General features: G+C 37.8%; 1 protein-coding gene across 1 annotated transcript in view; it reads right to left on the bottom strand.

Moving 5' to 3' along the window:
* The window catches only part of UIMC1 (ubiquitin interaction motif containing 1), a 95,610-nt gene extending 75,147 nt beyond the window's left edge, over positions 1-20,463 (bottom strand). Inside the window, exon 1 of the mRNA XM_072947186.1 lies at positions 20,446-20,463. The gene's annotated coding sequence lies outside the window, so the exon portion shown is untranslated. The remainder of the gene's footprint in view (positions 1-20,445) is intronic.
* Positions 20,464-20,622: the final 159 nt, after the last annotated feature.

Here is a 20,622-nt window from a genome sequence, read left to right as displayed (position 1 = left end):
TAATAAGCAGAAAATAGAGAATACTTCTGGAAAGGGAGCTAGAGGTCCAAAATTGGGAAAAAGGGATCTTACTATATCTGTAATGTCCTCATTTTATTGTTAGAATTACTGTGTAATTAAAAATGAATAAACTACGTATTATAAAGCAAACAAGTTAATCACTGGAGACCACATTTCTGTGCTCATCTCTTTTTTTCTAAAGCTTCTCTTGCCATTCCTGCACAGAACTTCCTGTCATTTTTAAAGTGCGTTATTTGTTAATACTGGGAAAATCATTTATTTATAACTCTTCATGTTCCACGTGGGAGCACTACAGTTAGTGTAATAAGCCTGGCCCCTCTCCACGTCCTCACTCATTCCTCCCAGAGTAGGACTGACTTATATGACTGGTAGGTTTCAGAGAAAGAACTGCACATGCTTTGCCCAGCCCTTTCCTCACTCTCTCTCAGATCTGCCCGCCTGTATGAAGCTCACATTCTCTGCTCTAACTTTTTTGACACATCACATCATCCCTCACCTCTCCTATATCCATCAAGGAAAGCAAAACTGTTTAGGTGTACCTATAACAGAGCAAGTCCATCCAATTCAGAATTGATGTATAAGCAAGGTTACTTGGTTAACACACTAATCTTTCAATTGGTTCCAGTCTTGGGCAGGGGACAGGAATATTATTTATTAACCTCCTCAAACCATAATAATAATAAGGGAACTGGTAGTTCTTTATTTTTAAAAATATATATAAGGCTATATAATTATCTATTCATGTAAAACTGTAACAAAAGAGAACACTACCGAAGTACACATGCATAGGATCCAAGAAAATGCTAGGAGAGTTTCAGGTACATGTGCACAGCACTTGGTTAGCCACGTTATAATCGTTTCTTTTTCTTTTTCTTTTCTTTTCTTTTTTTTTTTTTTCTTTTTTTGGTCTTAGCATTTAGTGTACATTTTGGGTGCTTTTAAATTTATATTTATAAAGAATACATGCCATTAGATAGTGTTCTTGATTCCATTTTGAAACAAAAATTTCCTTCGCTTTTTTAAATCTTCCATCTCAGTTTAACTGAAGAACAGCTTGAGATTGCAAGCAAGCTATTTTAAAGCTGTTATAATTAACTAATACTCACCTATGTGAATCTGAATTTTTTTAGATATTGTAAGCCAAAATAAAAGAGACATATGCCTTCAATAATATAAAATACATATACATATGTTTATTCATTAAATTATTCAGTATTAAAAAATACTGGAAAGAACTCTCCATTCATAGGAGAATGAAACATCCAATTAAGGGAGTAATATGCAGTAGCAAAACAAACAAAAACCACACACACACACACACACACACACACACGCAACAAAGGATAACTTACAAACTAGAAACCAGTCATCTACTAGGAATGGGTAGACTCAAAGGGGAAAGAATGATGGGGGAAGTAACCGTTGGAATGGGATAGAAATGTTGGGGGAAGATAGTCTATGTTAATACCTTCTTGTACAGTTCTAGTTTTGGAACCATGTTAATATTTCACACACTAAAAAATAAAATCAACAAGGATGAGGAGAAAACTAAAGGAAATATAATCTAAAACAAGTAAACCAAACTGTACCCCAAATGAATAACATAACCACACTGAAGGAGCAGGGACACAATGCACACTTTAAGAAGGGATAAAACTGAATGCATGCATACATACATATACACACGCACACAAATGTATGCATCCTCGGTCTGTGCACTGAGAGAGCCAAGACGCAATGACACCTCAACAGCAATGAGAGCACTTAGCCCCAGATCTTGGTTTTTAAAAAGTATTTCCTACTACATAGAAGTAGGGGTCCTCAGAGAATCGGCTGACTCCTGGGAAAGTACAAGATGAGCCTGGGGCATCTGATTGTGCAGGAAAGTAAAGAAATGTTCAAAGAAGGATGAGGACATGTCAAACATACAGAGGAGCCAACTTGAAGGGTCAAATTTGGGACAAGATAAACATCAAAATAAAAAATGACAGGCGTGGATTATAACACATTAAATAAAATAATAATTATTGAGTCTACATTGATATAAATAAATAAATAAGAAGGAACAGCTCTTCCATTAGGTAGAATGTTAACTAATAAAACGTAGAAGGAATGATGAAATTTTAAAAAACCACCAATTGGCAACCACCAGAGTAATAATTAAGGCAAGTGTCATCAATAAATGCTAAAACTAGGGAATGTAAGGTTGATGACTAGCAGGATATCTATATAATCTCAAAGAATTTCCTCACAAGTTATTTCTTAATTGCAAAGGGAAAAACAGTAGCTTCACAGTGGAGAAAACTAGTGGGTACCACCTTAACTAAGTGATCAGAGATATTATCACTCGTAGCAACACACATCAACATCCTGTACAACTTGATATGATGCCACTGGTATCACTCACTGCCAGAAATGCATAAACTTGAAGCTAATCATGGATAAATAGAGATAAACCCAAACTGAGGGACAGTCTACAAAATAACTGGTCTGTACTCTTTCAATATATCAATGGCATGAAAGACAAAAGCTGAGGAATTCTTCCAGACTAAAGGCAATCAAAGAGACATGATAACTGAATGGAACTTATGATCTGGAATTTTCTTTTGCTATAAAAGAAATTATTGGGACTATTAGTGACACCTTTTTTTTTAGTGACATCTTAATAAGGTCTAATAAGGTTAGTAAGGTCTAATAAGATTAGATAATACCATTATATCAAAGTAATTGTTTAAATCTTGATAACTGCACTGTGATTTAGTATGAAAACATCCTTGTTTTTACATTGAAGTATTTAGAGTAAAATGGCATCATGTCTGCAGTTTGATCTCAAATAGTTCAAAAAAAATAATATTTACAAAGCAAATGTAGAGAGAAGGACAGAACTAAAGCAGTAAACTGCTAATATTGGGGAAATCCGGATGAAGAATATACTGGAGTTCTTTGTACCATTCGGTCAACTTTTCTATGAGTCTGAAATTATGCCAAAAAAATAGTTTAAAGAATAAGAGTAAACTGCATAATTATTCTGATAAGAATACTTCATTTGCCACCTGTAATACGCAACTTCAAAATTCTTTCTTGATCTAGTCTACTTCATTGTTCTAAAGATTTCATACATAATTGATCTCATCTTGAACTTATAAAATAAGTGTATACTAATACATTGCCACTTCTAGCCCTTTCAAACATTACAAATCTATAGAGCTCATGTTTGAAAAATAGTTCTACTACTAAGCAAAGTAAATGCTGATCTGAAAACTTTTCCAATTTACTATTTGAGAAACTGAATCACGAGGAGGAAAGGTGACTAGTAACTGGCCAAAATCACAGTTATAAACAATGTTGGGACCATCAGACACACAGAGTTAACCATAAGAAAGTGTTAACAATAAACAAGCACTAGGAAAAATGTACAGCATTACTAATAATTAAAGAAATACAAAATAAAAGTCCCACAGCACATTTGCTAAATTAGCAAAAACAAATAAAACAGACAAAACTCAATGCTAACAGGATTGTGAGAAAATAAGTATATTTCTGCACTGGGAATGCACCATAAACAAGTGTAATCTTTTCAGAGAGAAATTTGGCAATTGCTGTCAAGAATCATAAAAATGATCATATTCTCAACCTGAATAATACCTCATTGGGAAATATATCTCAAGGAGACAATTCAAAAGAGAGAAGAAGAGATTTGAACAAAGATGATTATAGCCAATCAGTGTATTATAGCTAAAAACTAGAAACTATACAAATGCTCACCCATGAGAGAAAGGCTAACTAGAAATTGGCCATGGTAGAGCAACACAATAACAGATTATGACATTACCACCGGGAACAGCAACAACAGGAGCTCATAGAAATGTGGCCAAAACCCTAACAAGTAAGGAAGTTAGGCTAAAAGCAGTAGAATCTGAAGAAACCAATACACAGTGCTGACAACTAATGGGAAATTTGTATGTAGGTATCACAGAAACAGAGTTTATAATTAGTAGATGATTTGAAGCTGGAATCTGTTTTTTAAATATGACTTTTATTATATAATGAAATCCATGTACAAGAGAAGCGGGAGGAGTGATCACGGCCAGAAGCCAGTGCCTACAACCCCTCAATCCTGACAGAACAATGTGTTAGGTTCTCTCTTTCTTTTTTAAAACAGTTTCATTGAGATGGAATTAACAGCTTCAATTCAACTTATAATATGACAGTGTAAAGAGCTCCACTGACCTGCACACCCACCAAAACTGGTGAAAATTATTTAAAAAGCAACCATTTAAAGCCTCAGGAAAGAGTCCTAAGGGCAAAGAATAAAGGGAGAAATATCTACTCAAAAAAAAAAAAAAACCTACAAAAATTAGGTAAGAAAAGTGAGAGTCTATGGTATTTGAACAGCAACTGCTCTCTCTCTTCACCCTCCCAACTCAGTGAGGTAGACCCCCCTGCAATCTGCTACAGCCAAGAACACAACTCCCATTCGAAGAGCTTTCCTCCCGCGAGGAGTAGGACATCCGTGTTTTCTCTTTCTGCCCTTTTTGCTGAGGCTAAGTTCCAGGCAAATAAAGCTGAGAAGCTGGAGCAGCCAACTTCTCCCACCCAGCCCCTGCTCTTGGAACGGAGGCTCTGACTTGGGTACGTCACACTGCAAATACAAAGACCCTGATACCTGTACCACGGTGATCAGGCACGTAATTACAGGGCTGGATAGACAAGCCAAAAGGCCCTCGGGCTGCTGTTCTCACCCAATATCAAGTCCTAGACCCTCGGGTCGGGGTGTCCTTCAGAGGGAAGCTTGCCATTGTTTCTACCTTCAGCTCCAGACCCCTGGCTTAGAGATTTTGCCTGGGGAGCAAAGCAGGTGGGGAGATAGGAGGGAAAAGGAGAGATCTCTTCTCAAAGTAACTGAAGTTCAAGCCTAAGGGTGCTCACAAGAACAGTGTTTGTTGGTTAAAGTCAACTGGGAAAAGAATCTAGATGTAGGATAAGTTATAGGCCAGCTAGTGTAGGGGGAAAGCCAGAGAACAACACAGGGGGGAAAAGCAGAATATCACACATGGACCTCAGAAATTATTCTTTCAAAGGAGCCAGAATTTAATTGGATTAGTCTGCATAGCAATGTATGCCCCAGGGCATTGTTGAGAACAACAGAGCAATCAGAGAAGCTTAACGACAGAGCAGGCAGTGGTGGGGGGGGAGCAAATCCTACCAAAATCACTATCATCCCAGGGTGAAGGTGGACACACACAAAGCTACAACTCCCTAAGGAGGAACAGCAGAGGCTTAACACTGAAGTGGGTGGGAGTGGGAAGTAGACTTTCACTAAAATAATCCAGTCAATCACTAGACAAATAAGCAAATAACAGTAAGTCCTGGTGGGTTGGGAGGACCAGTACTCAGAGCTGTTGTTTTAGTCAAGGTTCTCCAGAGAAACAACCAATAGGATATAGACAGAGATAGATGATAGGTAGGTAGATAGATGATAGATAGATAGATAATAGATGATAGATAGATAGATAGATAGATAGATAGATAGATAGATAGAGGGATAGATAGATAGATAGACAGACTTACATTTATTTTAAGGAAGTGGCTCACACAATTATGAAGGCAGAGAAGTCCTAAGATCTTAAGGGTGACTCAGCAAGCTGGAGAACTAGGAGAGTTGATGGCTTAGTTCCAATTCAAGCCCAAAGACCTGAGAACCAGGAGAGTCAATGGCATAGTTCTCAACCAAAGACCAACAGGCTTGAGATCCAGGAAGAGCCAATGTTTTGGTTTGAGTGTGAAGGCAGGAAAAAAGCCAATGTCCCAGTTTGATGGCAGTCATATAGGAAGAATTCTCTCTTATTCAAGGAGGGTCAGATTTTTTGTTCTATTCAGGTCTTCAACTGACTGTATGAGGTCAAACTACCTTAGGGACAGCAATCTGCTTTATTCAGTCTATCAATATAAATATTACTATCAAATAAAAACACCCTCACAGAAACACCCAGAATAATGTTTGACCAAATATCTGGACATTCCATGGCCCAGTCAAGTTGACACATAAAATTAACCATAACAATTGTTATAATAAATTATCTAAAATATCCAGTTGCCAACAAAAGTTTACAAAGCATGCAAAGAAATAGGAAAGTATGATTTATACAACTGGTAAAAATTGGCAACAGAAACTATGAGAGAAACCAAATGTCAGATATATATCAAAAAAAAGAGAAAAAACACTTTAAAGTAGCCATTATGTACATACTCTCAGAATTAAAGGAAATATTGATTAAAGAGTAAAATCAGGAAGGTATTATGACAATGTCCCACCAAACAGAGAACATCAGTAAAAAGATAGAAATTATAAAATAAAAACCAACTGGAAATTCTGGATTTGAAAAATACAGTAACAAAAAAATTCACTAGAGGGACACAAGAGTAGTTATGAATCATGAGAAGAAAGAATGAGCAAACTTGAAGACAGATCAATAGAAATTCTGCAAACTGGAAAACAGAAAAGAATGAAGAAAAATAAACAGAGCATGAGAGAAATGTGGGACACTATTAAGCACACTAACAAACATATAATTAGAGTTCCAGAAGGGAGGAGAGAGAGGAAGGAAAGGAACAAGTATTTGAAGAAATTAATGCCTGAAAATATCTCAAATTTATTTTAAAAAATAATAATCTATACATCCAGGAAGTATAACAAACTCTAAGTAGGATAAACACAAAGAGATCCACAGACAGTTCATAGCAAAAATGCTGAAAGTCATAGACAAGGAGACAATCTTGAAAACAGCTAGAGAAAATGGGGCTTTACACACAAGGGAACTTTAGTAAGATTAACAGATAACTTCTCAGCAGAAACAACAGAGGCCAGAAGGCATCGGGATAACATATTCAAAGCACACAAAGAAAAAAAACTGTTAACCAAAAATCTTATATCCAGCAAAGCTATCTTTCAAAAAAGAAGGTAAAATAACGAACAGCCCAGATTAAAAAGAAAAAAACTATCAACTACTATATATAAAATAGAGGGGGGAGGGTAATAGTTCAGTGGTAGACCACACACTTAGCATGCACGAGGTCCTGGGTTCAATCCCCAGTACTTCCATTAAAAAATAAATAAATAAGCTTAATTACCTTCCCCCCAACAAAATAAAATAAATAAATAAAATTAAAATTAATTTAAAAAAATAAACAACAAGGTCATACTATATAGCACAGGGAACTATATTCAATATCTTTTAATAACTATAATGAAAACAAATATGAAAAGGAACATATATATGTATAACTGAATCACTATGCTGTACACCAGAAACTAACACAACATTATAAATCGATTTTACTTCAATTTAAAAATACATACATATATACATACATACATACAGAGAATGGTTGCTCACAGACCCACCTTACAGGAAATATTAAAGGAAGTTATTCAGGCTGAAAGTAAATGACTCCAGATGGCAATGCGAGACTACATGAAAAAAGAACTGGTAAAGGCAATTATAATTATTTGACAGTATACAGGCATACCTCATTTTACTGGGCTTTGCTTTACTGCACTACACAGATACTGCATTTTTTACAAATTGTAAGTCTGTGGCAACACTACGTCAAGCAAGTCTTTTGGTGCCATTTCCCCAAAAGCATTTGCTTGCCTCGTGTTTCACATTTGGTGATTTTTCCAATATTTCAAACTTTTCATTATTATATTTTTATTGTGGTTTGTGATCAGTGATCTCTGATGTTACTATTGTAATTGTTTTGTTTTGTTTTGGGTTTTTTTTTTCCAAATATTGTAATTGTTTTGGGGCGCCACAAACCACACCCATATAAGACAGCAAACTTAATCAATAAATGATGTGTGTGTTCTGACTGCTCCACCTACTGCCCACTCCCTTCTCTCTCTCCCTCTCCTTCCCAGTCCCTGAGATACAACCATACTGAAATTAGGCCAGTTAATAACCTTACAATGGCCTCTCAGCGTTCAAGTGAAAGGAAGAGTCAACTGATGCAGCAAATTTCATTAATGTTATATTTTAAGAAATTGCCACAGCTACCTCAACCTTCAGCAACCATCACCCTGATCGGTCAGCAGCCATCAACACAGAGGCAAGACCCTCCACCAGCAAAAAGATTATGGCTTGCTTAAGGCTCAAATGAAGATTAGCATTTTTTAGCAATAAAGTATTTAATTAAGGTATATACATTGTTTTTTTTAGACATAATGCTATTTGCACACTTAATAGACTACAGTATAGTGTAAACATAACTTCTATAAGCACTGGGGAACCAAAAAATTCATATGACTCACTTTATTGCAATATTTGCTTTATTGTGGTGGTCTGGAACCAAACCTGCAGTATCTCCAAGTATACCTGTATATGTATAATTTTTCTCCTTTCTCTTCTTAAGTGATATAAAAACACTGTATAATATATTATATATATAATGTACTGTTGGTACGATAACATAAGAAATGTAATATATATCTTATACATTTGCTAATAAGGGCACAAAAAATGAGTGAGAAGAAAGCTGTACTAGGCTAAGGAAATGACTAGAGATGGTAAAGTAACAACATGTTGTTGGGTTTACAATACTGATTGTGCAATACATATAACAATAATACCACAAAAAGGAGGAAAGGGAATAGAGCTATACAGGAATAACACTTCTATACACCAATTAGAATAAGCTAGTATCAGAATCTAAAGCTGATTCTGGTAAGATGTATATGATGCAATCACTGAAAAAATTTAATAAAATAGAAAGCCAGTAAAGAAATTAAAATGCTACATTAAGAAATACTCACTTATAAGCAAAACAAAAAAAAAGCAGCAAAGGAAGAATAAAGGAACAAAAAATACACGACACACATAGAAAACAAAGAGTAAAACTGCACATGTAATTTAAGATGAATGAAAATCAAGACACAACCAAAACTTACTGTTTTATTTTGTCTTCCTCATGATTTTCTTAATAACATCTTTTCTCTAGTTTACTTTATTGTGAGAATATAGTATACAATACATATGACACAAAATATATATTAATAGACTATTTATGTTATTGGTAAGGCCTGCAGTCAACCTTGGGCTATTAGTAGTTAAGTTTTAGGGAGTCAAAAGTTATAGACTTTCAGTTGTGTGTTGTTCAAGGGCCAATTGTATATATAATTTATAATCAAACATTTTCTTCTACTCTTCTGCTCTGTGGCTTACTTTTTCATTTCTTAAAGTACAATTTGATTTAAAAAATTTAATTTTGAAGAATGTATCTATGTGTTATGGCCAGTGCCTTGTGCGTCCCTCTGAAAAATCTCTGCCTACCCCTAAAATGGCATATATTTTCTTGTGTTGCTGTTGTGGTTTTCATATTCTTTTTCATTAAAGGTTATTACAAGATATTGAATACAGTTCCCTGTGCTATACAGAAGAAACTTGTTTTTTAATCTATTTTTATATATAGTGACTAACATTCGCAAATCTCAAATTCCCAAATTTATCCCTTCCCACTCCCTTTGCCTGGTAACTGTAAGATTGTTTACTATGTCTTCGAGTCTGTTTCTGTTTTGTGGATGAGTTCGTAGTGTCCTTTGTTTTTTCAGATACCACATATGAGTGATATCATATGACAACCAAAATTTAATGCAACTAAAGCAGTGCTTAGAGGGAAATTTATAGCTGCAATGCTGCTATGACGAAAGGAGATCACAAATCAATAACCTAACCTTCCACCTCAACACATTGGAAAACGAGGAGTACACTAAGCCTCAAGCAAGCGGAAGGAAGGAAATAACAAAGAAAAGGGCAGAAATTAATAAAACAGAGGATATAAACACATTGAAAAGCACTGAAACCAAATGCTGGTTCTTTGAAAAGATCTATACAATTGAAAAACACTTAGCAATATTAACCAAGATAAAAACAGAGATGACATAAATAACCAGAGTCAGAAATGAAAGCGGGACATTACTATTAACCTTACAGAAATCTGAACTCACAGATCTAAATAATTAGAAAAATATCCCATGTTCATGATCAGAAGACTTCACACTTAATATGGCAATACTCCCAAACTGATCTACAGATTCAACACCATCTCTATCAGATTCCACTTATATGAGGTACTTAAAGTAGTTAAAATCACAGAGACAGAAAGTGTAATGGTGACTGCCAGGGGCTAGGGGAAGGGGAAAATAGGGGGTTATTTTTTAAAGGCTATAGCATTTCAATTTTACAAGATGAAAAAGGATCTAGAAGTAATGGTGGTAATGGTTACACAGTATGAATGTACTCAATACCACTGAAATGGACACTTAAAATGGTTCAGATTAAAAAATAATAAAAATAAAAATTTAAAAGGGAAAATAAAAATGGTTAAGATAGTAAATTTCATGTTATGTATATTCTACTGCAATGAAAAAAAAGTTGGAAAAATTCACAAATTCACTGTATTCTCCTCTATACCTGCATACCTGTTATGTTCCTTATCTCTGTTAAGGGTATTATGTACTATCCACCCACTCCCTCAAGCTGTGAGTCTCCTGCACCACCCAGGGCACATTCCATGGGTCATGGAATCCTGACTTCAGGACACTTGGATCCACTCCCTCCTTTGCCTCTGCCTTGGTTCAGGCCCCTCTCATGTCACACCTGGATTATTGCAATAGCTTATGTGCTAGCACCAGCATTATCTTTTACACACTGATCCTACCACTTTTCTACATAAGAACCTTTAATAACTCATCACTGCCCACAGAATAAGCACAGCTCTCTCACAGCGTGTTCAGCATAACTTTCCAGGTTTAGCTCCTACCACTCCCCACACTAGGCTCCAGCTGCCATTCCCTAGTGTCACATACACTGACGCCTTACCATCTGCTACACAGTTTTCCCATTATCTAAAATTAACTTTCTCTCCTTCTCCATATATAGAATTCTTAATCATCCTCCAAAGCTCAGAACCAACATCTCCTCCTCTTATAAAACAATCTCCATTCTAAGACATTTGGTTGCTTCTTGCATTAATCTGTCAACAATAATTGAAAGCCAACTATGTGTCCTAATACAAGGTACTAAGGATATAGCAAACAAGACAGACCCAGGCCCTGACAGTCTAGCGGGGAATAAAAAATAATATACAAACAATTACAAGTGTGATGAATTTTATAAAGGCAGATTATGGGAAACTATGGAATATAACCAGAGAACTTTGTCAGAAGCTATTAAGGAAGGTTTCCCCAAGAAGATATATTCAAGCTTGAAGCTGAAAGACAAGTAGGAACCTGGAGCCAAAGATCAGTGTTTACTCATTCTCATTTACGCAACTAATTATACTGAGTGCCTGCTGTGGGCCAGCTATTTCCTTAGGTGCTTTGGATATATCACGGAACAAGAATCAAAATTCCCATATCTTCCTAACAGCTTATATTTCAGTGATTACATTCTAGTTCCTCCATTCATTTACTTAACAAATATCCATTGAGCATACCCTGTCGGGCACTATGTCAAGTGGTAAGAATAAAATATGAATAATACACAAGTCCTTTACTGTCAAGCTGATTCCAACTTTATATGGAATGTAATTGCCAAGGCAATCTTGAAGAAGAAAAACAAAGCTTTAGGAAATACACTACTGACCTTAAGATGTATTACAAAGCTATAATAATTAAGACAGCGTGGTTTTGGCACAAAGTTAGACAAGCAGAATATTGGTACAGAACAGAGAATCCAGAAACAAACCCACACATTTATGGACATCTGATATATGTAGTGGGGAAAGGATAGCCTTTTCGATAAATGGTACAGGATCAGATTAATGTCCACATGGGATAAAAAAGTGAATCATCACCCCTACCTCATACATGACCAAAAATCAATTCCAAATGGCTTTGAATCTGGGAAAGGTAAAACAGTACAAGAAAACACAGAAGCATATCTTCAAAACTTCAGGGTAGGAAAACATTTTTTAAATAGGACACAAAGCATTAGTCATAAAAAAAACAGAAAGTGGGGTATACTAAAATTAAGAACTTCTGTTCTGTAGAATCAGTTATACCTCAAAAACAAATGCATAGAATAAGAGATCAGATTTGTGCTTACCAGAGGCAGGGGCTGGGGGAGGAGGGAATCGGATGAAGGTAGTCAAAAGGTACAAACTTCCAGTTACAAGATAAATAAATACTAGGGATATAATGTACAAAATGATAAATATAACTGACACTGCTATATGCTATATATGAAAGTTGTTAAGAGAGTAAATCCTAAGAGTTTTCATCACAAGGAAAAAAACATTTTTTTCTATTTCTTTGATTTTATATCTATATGAGATAATAGATGTTCACTAAACTTACCATGCGAATCATGTTGATGTACCTAAGTCAAATCATTATGCTGCATACCTTAAACTTACAGTGCTGTATGTCAATTATATCTCAATAAAACTGGAAGAACAAAAACCTTCTGTTCATCAAAATACATAATGGAACAGTGAAAAGTAAAGCAGCAGAGTAGGAAAAGATATTTTAGTGTGGGAAAAAAATATACATATATATTCAGCCATAGAGTATTTGTATCCAGTGTCCTTTTCCTCAGGAGGAAGAAAAAGGCAGATAATCCAATGGAAAAATGAGCAAAAGAATTAAATGTTAAGCATGTAATTCACAAAAGAGGATACTAAATGGCAAATAAACCTATGAAAGGGTAGTCAGCTGCATTAGTCACTATGTATGCAAATAGTCTACCACTGGTAATTTCATTACATACTCAACATCATGACTAAAATGAAAAAGACAGAAAACATCAAGTGTTAATAGGGATGTAGGCCAATTGCTGGTTAAGAGTATAAATTGGAAGAACTACTTTGGGAAATTGTTTAGCAGTTTCTATCCTGAAGTTGAGCTTATGCATACAATATGATCCAGGGATTCCACTCCTAGGGGAGTGAGCACAAAAGTTCATCAAAAGGATACCTTCAAGGAGGGGAAGATGTAGCTCAAGTGGTAGAGCACATGCTTAGCATGCACAAGGTCCTGGGTTCAATCCCCAGTACCTCCAGTAAATAAATAAACCTACTTACCTCCCCCCTCCAAAAAGCAAACAAACAAAAAATCCCATGGAGTAATGAGAATGAACAAACTACAACTGGATGCAATAATATTGATTATTCTCACAGATATAATACTGGGGAAGCAAAAGCAAACACCCACATACACCTACTGTATGATTCCATATATATAAAATTCAAAACATGCAAAATTAATCTATGGCGTTAAGAAATCAGGATGGTCATCACCCTAGGGTGGTGGGGGACCTAATGAGAAGGTGGCACAAGAAGGGCTACTTTCACACTAGCAGCGTTCTGTTTCTTGATCTGAGTTCTGGTTACATGACAGTGTTCACTCTGTGAAAATTAATCAAGTCATACACTTACGATTTGTGTACTTTTCTACATATGTGTCATACTTCGATAAAATTTTACTTAAGTGAGTAAAACAGGTTTATATTTTTTTAAAACAGATATATATAGGGATCTCCCAGGATATACTGCTAAGTAAAAAAAAAAAACGCAAATCAATAGAGACACAAAATAGATGAGTAATGGTCTAGAGCTGGGAATGGGAAAGGGGAGTGACACAAAAGTGTGCAAAACAAGGCAGGCACTTGTATCCGGGATGGGAAGAGCTACAGCGACCAAGAATGTAATGATGGAGCCTGAAGGGGTAAGGAGAGCATCCATGTGGGAGAGCTGCCAAGTATGAAGAGTAGAACCCAAATGTGGTAAAAAGAACATCCTGGCAGAGCAGCAGCCTAGTACAGAGTATCAGAGCCTGACCAGAGTAAGGAGTTTGTCCACACAGGGAGCCAGCCCAGCTTGAGAAGTCAGAGCCTGACTGGAGTGAGAATCTGAGCAGGGTAAGAAAAAGCAATACAACACTTTGGGGTATACTGTTGCCCTAGCTCTGTTTACTGAGAAGGTCAAGGAGCATCAACATCCCAAAGGCAAATACCTTTATCCACTAAAATGACCTGGGATTCTTTGGAGAAATGGCTGATTCCATTCCATTCCATGGCTGTGGCAGGTAAAATATGAGATGAGCCTGGAGCATCTAGTTATGCCAGCAAGTAATGAAGTGTGCAAAGAATGATGAGGAACCTATCAAAGGACAAAGGAGTCAGCCCAAAGGGACTCCAGCTGGCCAAATCTGGGATAATCTGAGCATCAAAATAAATAATAGTAACTGATTACAACTCACTGAATAAAATAGGAAACCATGAGCCCATCTGTATATAAATGAATAAATGGAAAGTTTGATGAAGAACAGGATATTTACAAGGCTTCAAAGTAATTTCCCACAATATACTTATTGATTATAAGCAATACACTTATTATAAATTATAAGAGTAATTTTGCATCATCAGTAAGAAGACATATCAAGGTTGTATATTATCTGAAAGTATTCAGTGAGAACACAGCATCACTTCTCTAATATTTCTACCAAAGATGCATAATCTGAAGAAATACCAAACTCAAACTGAAGGACATCCTACAAAATAACTGGCCTGTAATCTTCAAAAATGTTGGGGTCATAAAAGATAAGGAGAGTCTAAGGAACTGTTTCAGAGGGAAGAAAACTAAAGCATTTGACAACCAAAAGCAACACATGAATCTAAACTGGATCCTTTTGCTACAAAGGAGGTATGAGGACATTTGGCAAAATTCAGACAGTTAATTTCCTGATTCTGATGGTTGTATTTTAACTATTTGGGAGAATATCCTTGTTTGTATGAAATACCTACCAAGGTTTTGAGGACAATGAGACATCAGGTCAGCAACTCCTCTCAATGGTTCAACAAAGTTCTCTGTACCATGCTTACAACTTTTCTATACACGTCAGATTATTTCAGAAGAGAAGGGGCAAGAATTACCTCAAGGATTCAGTTAATTAAAGATTAGAACACCCTGAAGCAATGAAAAGAATCAATTATTTCATAACATTTTTAAAACCAGAAAAAACTCATTTGTGCCCATTCAAAGTAGATGTTTAAAGAAGTTCTTACTTAAAACTTTGTAATTAAAAGTAAAGAGTTAAAAATACCAAAAACCATAAGAGAATACCATGAACAACTATATGCCAAAAAATTGGACCATCTAGAAGAAACGGACAAATTTCTAGTAACATATAGCCCACCAAAACTGAATCAAAAAGAAAGAGATTATTTGAACAGACCAATCACTAGAAGTGAAATTGAATTGGAGGTGAATGGGTAATGAGGGTGGTTATCCCCATTAATGGGATTAGTGCCCTTATAAAAGAGACTCTAGAGGGCTCCCTCACCCTCTCTGCCGTGTGAAGACAAGGGAGAAGATGGCTTCCTGTGGACCAGGAAGAAAGCCCCCACCGGACGCCAGATCTGCCAGCACTCTGATCTTGGACTTTCCAGCCTCCAGAACTACAAGAAATAAATGTTTGTAATTTAAGCCACTCAATCTATGGTATTTTGTTATAGCAGCCCAGATGGACTAAGACACTGTCACATAATATAGCAGCCCCTAAACAAAGGCTATTGATTTGCTGTGACTCAAACCAGTATGACAGTTCAAAATCTACACAGATTTCTTCGCAATCCTTCAGTAGCAATGACAGAGCTTCATTGATCATTTCAGGCCACTCTGGATTTCGATGGACACATCAAACTAGACTAAGTCACCTTGATCCATAATCAAATGCACAGACTATTCACTGAAGCTGGTTCTAGGAATCACAGCATCTAAAACTGGTTCTAGAAAAGCAGGATTGAGGATTTAGGTTTTCACCAAGATAAAGACTAGAACCTAGTATCAATTTGTTAAATTACCAGAAAAAAATGTAGCTTTCAGAATAAACTGATAACAGCTATCAATTATTATGTGCAAGGCAATGTGCTAAGCATCGAGATTATTTTTGGTTAATCTTCACAACCACCATTTGAGATGGGTATCATTTTCTCACTTATAGATGAAGAAGCAGACTCACAAATGTTAAATAATTTACCAAATATGGCATAGGTCATGGATGCAGGATGAAGCAGGTGATGTCAAGCTGAGGACCTCACAGTTTGAACTGACCACCTATTTTTTTTCTCAGAGATCACAGGATTAATACCCATCCTGCTTGCCTCATCTGGGTCCAGAACATCATGGCCATCCCTTGTACCACATATGCCTCTGAAAATCCACCCTTCCTGCCCCAAGGATGGCTTGGCAGGGCCTAGAATAGTCAGAGTCCCTGGACCTCCACTGGGTTGATGAGAAGAAGCAGTCTTATCTATTTATTCTAACTTGCCAGACAGATATGCTCATTTTCTAGGCAGGCTGTGACATGGAAAAAGTTGGGAAGCTCAACTTGAATCTAGTCTAATCCTCTTCCTTCTCAAAATCCTCTGGAAAGCCCAGTCTTTGATCAGCAAACTCCACTATAGCCTTAATGTATCCTTGGAAAGTAGCCGAATTAAAACTTGGCATCCCCTGAGGATACTGCTTCCCTGCATGCAGCTCTGAAGATACTGTAATAAAATGATTCAGGCTGAGAAGTAGACTAGGATTGCAGCAAAGAAATGCCTGCCAAAGTGCGGCTTTTCCAGAGTTTCCCTCAGGAGCATCCATGCTGTTTTTTTAATCAATCTCAGCTTCTGAGTCAAATAACACTTGTTCTTACCCTGTTAGTAAAACCTACTCTACAGCCAATTCTAATATATGGAGATGTGTTTACAGAACTGCAAAGTAGAAAGCCTCATATTGAGGAGGGAAACCCCATAAAAAGACAGGCAGGACCCCCAGGCAGGGCCACTACTCTCCTGCCAGAACCATCTGGTTCCCTGGCCCAGAGGCTCTATCTCACTTTTTGCCTCTGAAACGCTTAGTTACCCCTAAAATTCTATTGGTTCCCTGAGCTCACTCCTGATTGGTTATTTCTCTCACTCCTGATTGGTCCATTTCCCTCACTCCTGACTGGTTATTCCTCTCCCTCCTGATTGGTCCATTTCTACAAAGTTTGTTCCTAATTAGTCAACTTTCATTACAGCTCATTTGCATATGATATTGCAAAGTGTACACTGGCAGCCTATAAAAGCCAGTGTAAACCTACAGATGGGGTCCAGAGCTTGGAGTGTTAACTCCTCTGGGCCTGCTAGTGTAATAAACGTGAGTTCTCCAACTCTCGGAGTGCTGCTTGGTCTCTTACCCAGGATCCAGGTTGCCGTTACAAATGAGCTGTAACAGCGACTGTAACACATTTTTCTGCAATAATATGAGGTAACCCAGAAACCATCGTGATCCCCATAACTGTGACTTCATTGTCCCACCCCATCCACACTAGCCTTGGTTGCTGTATTACTCATTTCTTCCCCTTGTATTTTATGATGCTTTGGTATCGGGGAGCCTTGCAGACCAGGATGGAGCTGCTCCTCTCAGAGTTAGCTAATTCCTAGAGACAGCAAACAACTTGCCTTCAACCAACCAATCCAAACCAATATCCCTCACTACCTCCTTCATCTACTCTCATACACCAAGCCAATATTCCCACTGTCCTAAATCATCGCAGGGTCAGGTACCAGAAAACTAGGGACCACCCCTATAGCCCAGAGTCCTACTGAGATTATTCAAATTAGCCAACCCAACCTCTTACCTAATTTCACCCATTCCTTCCTGCAGAAACCACAATAAAGGCTCTTGGCAACGCTCTCCCTCACACCTGCCTCCTGACCAAACCTGGTGTTTCCCTATACAGCCCTGCATGGCAGAGCATGACCCTTTCCCTTGGGAGCTGTGCATAACAAAACTTTCAATGGCATTGAACTCCTGTGCCATCACTCCGTCACCTCTATAAATTGAGTCCTGGGCACAATCAAAACAGTTGTCACTTCCATTATAGCAGTTAACACACACTCTCGGATATTACATATACAGCAGCTACTTTCAGCTCCAGAGTTTAATCTCCCTGAGAGCAGGAACAGTATTTTACTAAGCTCCATAGTGTGGGTTTGCATGCCCAAGAACACACACAATCAGTGTTTAATCAACTGAAATGGCTGCTGAACTGTGGCCAGTTCCTGTCCCTTGGCAAAGCCATTGCCCTGGGATTGTTCTCCTCCCATAGCAACAATACACAGTAGAATATGTTGAGACGTGGTTCTCATTGGCCACAGGGAAGGAATATAAAAGCCAAACCCACAAATACAAGGCATCACCTGTACTGCTGGTTCCCAGCAAGGAGTCCAAGCCTGGACTAATATTAGAAGCATTTATACAGACAAAGCAGAAAACTGGTGACACGAGCTGTTCAGACACTCAGTGCTGTAGCTCAGGACTCTGCCTCAGTGGCACAGGAGACAAATTGTGACAGCATTCATTGGAGAATAAATGGAAGTTATTTTGAGCACATGATTGGACTGGGAGTGGTGGGGCAGGGGACTGTTTTCCAATAATATGCATAGCATCTTATGTACCTCATTCTCAAGATATGTCCATTTTGTCAAAAAAAAATAAATATGCTTAAGGCAAAGGGTATAGCTCAGTGATAGAGTGCATGCTTAGCATGCACAAGGTCCCAGGTTCAATCCTCAGAACCTCCATTTAAATAAATAAGTAAACCTAATTACCTCCTCCCAAAAAAAAGATTTTTTAAAAAGTTAAAAAATATACACACATGCTTGAGTTCTGGGACTTTTAAAAAATGCCCTCTACCTCTTGGTATTTCTACCTGAAAAACTCATGCTATGCAAACATGGGTAACTAGAAGTCTTCTTTAAAACAAACAAGTAATATATAGTCATCGGTTTTTAGGCTGGGCTCTGTCACTAACTAGTTGTGTGACCCTGCTAAAACCTTCACCTCTCTCAGTCTCTATTGTCAGGAAAGAAAGAATCTATCATAAGAGAACCACCCCGAGGATTAAATGTTGTGATGTATGTTAAAGGTGCTACATAAACTGTAAAGCACTGCACAAACATCAGTCATCTATCATACTGGAAGCTCCAGATTCTGGCATGAGGCCTGACACAGAGCTGATGCTCAGTATTTGTAGTATAAATGAGTAAATACCACTGGTGACCTGTGTGGTCTCAGGCAAGAAAAATCTCCCTCTCTCTCTCTCTCTCTCTCTCTCTCTCTCTCTCTCTCTCACTCTCAGGGCCTTTGCACCTGCTGTTTCCTCTGCCTGGAACACTTTTCCCCAGGTCTTTACATGGCCATCCCCTTCTTATCAGTCAGGCCTTAGGTCAAATGTCATTTCTTCAGAGGCTTTATCTGACCACCCTGTCTAATATTCCTCCCATATCATTCACCCAATATGTATTCCCATTTTATTTTCTCCCTAGCACTTATTACTATGTGCTGATTTGTTTATTGCACTCTCCTTCACTAGAACAAAAAACACTCCACCAGAGCTTCCCTGTCCGTCTTGTTCACCCCTATTCTAATATCCAAAACAACATCCACCTCATAGTAAACTCTTGATAAGCATTTGAATAAATGAGGTTGAACTTTTATATCAAAAGTCTCATTCATTCAACAAATATTTTGTATGCACCTATGAGGATTCAGGCTCTATTTCAAGGTGCTGGGGGGATTTGGCTGAGAACAAAATAGACAAAAATCCCTGCTTTCTTGGGGCTTGCGTTCTAAGGGGGGGAAACAATAAACAAGATAGAAAGTAAAATACATACTATATCTGATAATGATAAATGTTAAGGAAAATAAATAAATAAAGCAGCAAAGGAGAATATGAAGTGTGTGTGGAGGGGCACAATTTTAGATAAGGTAGCCAGAGAAACTGACAGACCGAGCCATGAGGATATATAGGGGAAATGCATTTCACGAGGCCAGGACAGGAATGAAGAAGCTGGAAGCTAACACAATAGAAGATGAGGTCATGGAGGTTAAGAGAAGCCAGAATGCATAGGTCCTGTTGGCTAAACCAAGGGCTTTGGCTTTTACAACAGCAAGATGGTAAGATTTCGGAGAATTTGAGCACCGGGGTGTCATGATATGTCTTGTTATTAGAGGATCGCTGGGGCTACTGTTTTGGGAATACCTGAAAAGAGAAAGGACCAGTAAGAGCGCTACAATAACTGAAACAAGAAACAGTGTTTCAGAAAGACTGGGGGAGGAGCAGGTGTAGAGTTGGGAGATTAAATTTTGCCTTTGACTGTTGCTTAGGGGGAGGTTTGGGCTGGGGGGTTGTATCTGGAACTCAAATGGTATCTAATATTAACAGCAATCGAATCCTGGAGATGGAGTCCCACCTCTATCACTTACTAGCAGCGAACTCGAGTCAACCATTTCTAGGGTCTGAGCCTCAGTTTCCCTACTAGTAAAATGAGGAAAATACTCCCACATTAATAGGGCCTTCACGAAAACGAGTAAGAAGCGTCAAAGGCTGACCGTAAGCAAGGTGAGAACCCTGAGCCAAGGACTGCACGAGCCTGTCCCAGAGGGAGGAGGCTGCCGTCAAGCCGGCGACCGACTTTCGAAACCAAGGCACACGCTCCGAGGTCCCAGCAGTGACCAAAAAGAAGCGCCAAGGCCGACACCGCAACGCAGTCGGCGGTGCCCAAACCT

The sequence above is a fragment of the Vicugna pacos genome, chromosome 22 (genome assembly GCF_048564905.1).
Source record: "Vicugna pacos chromosome 22, VicPac4, whole genome shotgun sequence".
Lineage (NCBI taxonomy): Eukaryota > Metazoa > Chordata > Mammalia > Artiodactyla > Camelidae > Vicugna > Vicugna pacos.
Note: the sequence above shows the minus strand (reverse complement) of the source record. Positions and strands in the feature narration are given on the sequence as shown.